Source organism: Rhinolophus sinicus, chromosome 14, assembly GCF_057876585.1.
Source record: "Rhinolophus sinicus isolate RSI-liver-muscle chromosome 14, RSI-T2T, whole genome shotgun sequence".
Taxonomy (NCBI): domain Eukaryota; kingdom Metazoa; phylum Chordata; class Mammalia; order Chiroptera; family Rhinolophidae; genus Rhinolophus; species Rhinolophus sinicus.
In genome coordinates, this window is record NC_142514.1 from 187,293,713 (window position 1) to 187,299,712 (window position 6,000).

Consider the following 6,000-nt stretch of genomic DNA (forward strand, 5'->3'; position numbering starts at 1 on the left):
ACACATAAGGCTAGTCATTGTGACATTATTTATATATTAGCAAAAGGTTAGAAACAACCAGAACATCCCTCAAATGGTTGAACTATGCTATGTAGCCCGTTATCAGTACAATCACTAACATTCAAAGGACAAAAGGACCCCCAAGAATCATACTGTTTGTAATAATATTAGTACCGTTGTTTTGAAATTACATGTATATATATCACGTTAAATTCTTCAGCAACTAAGGCTGTCAGCACATGAGAAAAGAGATACCGATATAAAATCAAAGAAATACGAACTAATTCTGAAATTGGAGTTGGGAATATGAGCAAAAACTCCTCAGCTATTTTATCTTGAAACAACATTAATTTCTAGCTCTGTCCACTGAAAAGTTTTAGGAGGGGCTGATCAGCAAGAGGACAATTTGCGCATCAAAAAGAATTATAGATTAAAACATATCAAATATCTCAAAAACCCATTAATTCATAATCATGCCAAAAAATTCTAATAGGCCCTTTGTTAGCGACTGGGGCTCATTAGTCTGAAAACTAGCTGAAAAGGGGACATTGTCAAGTGTTTATCCTGCCTTCCCTGTCTAAAGAAGCCACACTCATTATGTGATGTCGAGGGAATTGCTCTGAAAAAATCCACAGGGAGGGGCCCAGAGTCGGGGTGGAGATTAAACCAACCGGCCACTGAATCGGTCATTGTTGAATTGATGGTTGTTGAGCCGGTGGTGAACACAATCATGATACTGTGTGCTTCACTTTTGTGTATGTTTCCATATTTAAAAAATTATAGCAAGTAACCACCCAAGCACCTGGGGGGTGGGGCTTTGGGGGGACGGGGTCTGGGCTGTGCAGGAGCCTGCTCTGGGAGTCCTGGCCCCACTGGCCTGGGGACACTGGGGTGGATGAGAGGCTGGAAAGGGGTCTCTTGGAGCTCCCTGCAAGCTCAGAGGAGCTGGTGGGGGTCCTGGGGAAGGAGAGGACCGTGGGCTGAGAGGTGAGAGCTGAGAGAAGGGAGGCCAGGTTCACAGGGGCTGTGACATGGGCCTGGGGCTGCACTGGGCTCAGGGAAGGAAGGGCCCAGAGTGAAGGGGTGAAGATGGGGGAGGGGGGGAGTGGGCGGGGCTGGGGGGTGAGGCCAGCCCTCAGGAACAGGAAACACAAGCCAATCCTGCTCACCTGGGGCGGGTGGGCCTAACCCAGCCCACTAGCTCACCAGCTGCCCTCCAGTTTCTCCCTTTACTGAGGGGAGTCCCGCCTGCCCACAGCCCCCTCCCCAGGACCCGCACAGGGGCTCTGAGTCCACTCTAGGTGCATATGTCACACCCTGGGGTCCGGGACACTGAGGCTGACAGGCCTACCTGAGTCTCCCCCTCCCTGCCTTCAGGCCCATGGGCTGTCTCCGGGCCTCAGAACATTCTGGAAACACTGCACTACCCTTTCCTCAGTGGCCCTTTGCCAACACCCCTCTGCACACCATACCCACCCCACATTTTGTGGGGTCAGAGGCCAGCGGTGAGGAGCCTAGCTGCCCGGCCTGCAGAATCACCCACCCACACTCACCCCTCCCAGCCCAGGACCCAGGGTCTGGCTGGGCCAGCTGGGCCACGGGGCTGTCGGGACTGTCTGCATGTTTTCTTTGGCCTGAGGTTAAGTCGGGTGACATTACCCCTTCCCACGAGCAGGTCTCATGCTCCCCACTCTCTGAAGTTCCCAGAGAGCCTTGGGGCCCCGCCCAGCTGATAGGAAACCCCTCCGGATACTCTGTGGGGCTCAAGTTCAATTCTCCAAATAGAACAGAAGATTTACGAAAGCGTGGGGCTGCTGGCACTTGCTGTGTGCAGGGGCTGGGGTCACTCCCCGCCCCACTGGCACTGAGCCTCCTCCACCCCTTCCAAGCAGGAGTCTTGGGGACCAGCCCTGAGACTCCAAAGTCCCCTGGAGCCCGGTAGGGTCTCCTGCAGGATCTCTGAGCAGCAGTCATTCTGTGCAGAAAAGTCAGGGTTGGGGTTCAGGGTCAGCTTCCAGCTGGCAGGGCCACCTTGCAATGTCTTTGCTGGGAATTCACACCAACTAGTTGCAAAATCAAGACGTGGGTTTATTTTGACTGCTAGTCCGACTGTCGTACGGATGCACGGTCTGGTGCCCTCTTTGGTGAAATCACCCTCAAATGTGCCCCTTAGACACTCACCCTAGCCCTTCAGGTTCCTGTGTGACCTGATATCCTGAAGTCAAGGCTCTCTACATCAGGCTGGACCCTCAGGGCACATGCCTGCCCAGCATACGTTGGGGGGTGAGGGCCAAGGCCAACATGCCCCAATTCTGATCACCAAGACCTGAGACCCCCCCAGCCCTCACAGGGCCCCCACCTGACAGAGCACCCCACCGCCCACCACCCATGGCCCTCAGCTAACCCTTCCAGGGAGCAGGTTGCCTCATGCCCCAGGAGCCCAGGCAGTGCCCACCTGGGGGATCTGAGAAGCTATCGGGCCTTTCCTTGCTGGAGAGTCTGGTGGATGTCCCTGGTCATTTGGAGAATGGAGGGCAGGGGACCTGGTCTAGGTGACCTGTCCCTAGTCATTCGATGCTGTGGTGGGCAATTTCCTGGCCAGTGCCTCGTCCACCTTACTGGTGCTTTGGCACTTTGGCCAGTGGATTGGCCCTCTCAAGCTGTCTCTGTGGCCCATCTCAGAGCCAGAACCCAGGCTAGGCCTAAGCAAAGAGAGGACTTGGAGGGGGCAGGTGAGCAGGTCAAGCCACAAGCTGGCCGGGAAGCCAGGTGATGGAGACAACAGCAAAAGGGGATGAGGAAGAGGAGGCGGCAGGGGTGACTCAGCCGGCTGGCCCGTGTTTATCAGGCGCCCACTGAGTTCCCAGCCTGTTAGACTATGGCATCGGGGAAACCAGAGGAGTGGAAGACGAGGTCCTGCTCCTGGGGGCAGTGATCTAGTCCGTGAGACATACAGACCAAGAGAGAAAACACGGGACAACATCACACACGTGCGCAGTGCTTCGCCCAGCCCCCACTCCTGCTCACCCCACGATAACACAGAGCCTGTGAAAGAGCTGTCCTCACAGGGTGCTGGCACCCTGAGGGCGAAGACTGACTCACTCATCTCTGAAGTCCGGGCGCCCAGGAGAAGTTAAGTGGTGAGTGGGTGACTAGAGAGAGGAATGAGTGCGTAGGGTGGGTAGATGGATGGAGGATGGCTGGTGGGTAGATGGGTGGGTGGATAGGTGAGTGGATGATGGGCAGATGGACCATCCTACTTCCTGTTATTTGCATAATGTTACCTTCCCAATAAGGTATTTAAAAATCACGTCCCCAGCCACTGGTTTTCCCTGCTTTATTTTTCTCCATGCCATTTTAATAATGTCTTTCTTTCTTTTTTACTTATTATTTATTTTTTTGCTCATTGTACATCTTGCCTGACACCTAGCACAGTGCTGGCACAAAGAAGTTGCTCAACAAATCTGTGGGGAATGACTGAATGAGCTGGTGGGTGATGGGACGGTTGAGGAGTGGGTGGGTGGACAGTGGCGCCTGACAGATGGGATGGGGTCCACAGATGCCTGTAATTTAATAAACCTTAAGCACCTCTGTTCTCTTGCAGACCCCAGAGAAGGGACAATCAGTTTCTCAGCCTCCTTGGGAGCCAAGAAGGGGACAGAGGGTCAGCTAGGGACCAGTGAGGTTGGGGTCCCCCTAGCCTGATGTCCACACCCCAGAGCTCCAGCTGAATCTGCAGGGCAAGAGCCTATGTATCCACAGTGTGTCCACATACACATAGTATGTCCACACATACACACAGACACACACAGTGTGTCCACACACACATACAGTGTGTCCACACAGACACAGAGTGTGTCCACATACACATAGTATGTCCACACACACGCAGACACACAGACACACACACAGTGTGTCCACATGCACATAGTGTGTTTACACATACACAGACACTGTGTTTACACATACACACACAGACACACACAGTATGTCCACACACACACAGTGTGTCCACACACACACAGACACAGTATCCACACATATACACAGTGTCCACATATCACATGCCGTGTTCACACATACAGACAGATACACACAATGTGTGTCCACACACACAGACACACATATAGTATTCTACACATGCACATACACACAGTGTGTACACACACACACACACACACACACACACACACACACTGGCCCTTGCATGGGATGCTCCTCCAGAGCTCTGGGCACCATGGGCCACACTGGGTTCGAAGGACGCCGGGCTCTGTCCTAAGCATTCTCCCTGGTGCTGTCATTGTCCTCATTTCCCACTGGGACCAGGATCCACAGGTCTTACGGGAATTACTACGGGTCGCACCACAGCCCCTCAGGCAGGTGCTCGCGGCTGGTACACATACATGCAGAAAGACACAGCATGCAGTGTGCAGAGAACACCGTCCCCGGCCTGGGGCCGCCAGCCCCCCAGCTCTCCACGGCTGACACGCGCTCCCGAAGGCCAGAGTGGATGGCTGAGGTGGGAGCCACTCTTTATTTGCAGTCCCGCCAAGTACCTTCAAGCCTCCTTGCTGGGGCACCAGAATGCTGTGGGGACACGATGGCAGGGGGAAGGGACAGAGAGTGAGCTGGGTCAGCAGCCATGCCTGAGTCCTGGCTCAGCCCCTCTGGCTTCTCAGCCTCTGTCCCAGCATCTGTGACAGGCCAATGCCTCCTCCCACGTGAATGGAAGGACTGGCGCCACACACAGAGGTGGCCGATAGCAGGCACTGCCGTGGGGCCAGGGCCCAGAGGCCCGGCCGGACAGAAGGCAGACCAGAAGACAGGCCCTTCCTTTCCCAGGTCCTGCTTCTGGGGACGGAGGTCACAGACAAGGGTCTACCTGCTGGACGCAGGATCCTGGGCTTCTAAGATCCTGAGTGGAGAGGACACTGAGCGTGGCTGTGGGGATGAGGCCCCACGACGAGCAGCTGCAGAGCGGTGGGACCCCTTGTGGAAAGGAGGGGCTGCCCGGTCCCCTGAGTCCCGTGGGTGGGGCTACAGGAAGACCTGAGGGTGTGGGGGTTAGCAAGGACAAGTTTGCCTCACGGGGGGTGAAGGGGGGTGAGACTGGGCTGCTCGGTGTGGATGGCCCTCAAATGGAGTGGCCTCCTGGGTTCTCGGCCTCCATTGTGGGCGCCTGGGTCACCCCAGAGTCCACAGATGGCCCTATCCTGCAGAACCTGCCAGAGTAGCCAGAGGTGTCATGCAGGGTGGCATGCGAGGTCTCAGCAACTGCTCCCCACATAAGAACACAGGACATGGTGAGGCCAAAAAGGAACACCCACGGAGCCATAGGTAGGGGAGTCATACCACTATAGTCTTGCTGGCGGCTGGGTTGGAGACACAGGAAGCAGGAGCCACAATCCGCCTGTTCGCTTCTCTGCCAACCAACCAACCCCACTTGCTAGCTGCAATCCGCCGTCCTAACTGCAATCTGCTCTTGCTAGCTCAGCCACCATCTTCCTGCTAGCCCCCATTTGCTGCCAGCGTAGCCACGGCAGTTATATTAGAGGCCAATGGCTCACTGGTTACAGCTGATGGCCAACTAGCCACAGTTGATGGCCATTTACTACCTGACACAACACCTTTCCACGTGAGGCCGAGATCCTGGAAACTGCACTCCTGGCTCTGTCCCCACAGGTGGTGTCCCCCGAAGGACCAGGGCAGGGCCCTTCCTATTCAAGAGGCCCAAGTCTGGACCGCATGTGGACTAGAGGGGGCACAGGGTCAGAGGAGGCTCCCACACCAGCAGGGAGACACAGGCTGGCCAGGCCTCTCTCGGAGCCGTGAGTCCTATGAGACAAAGGAGCAGAGGTGGGTCGGAGGGCTGGGGCTCTTCCTGCAAATTTAACCCTGCGTGGCACCCAGCATGCACTGAGGGAGGGCTGCCCACCGGGTGTGGCGTTCATGTGGGGTCTGCCCTCACTCCCTACCCTCCCTCTCTAGCAGGCTTTGGCC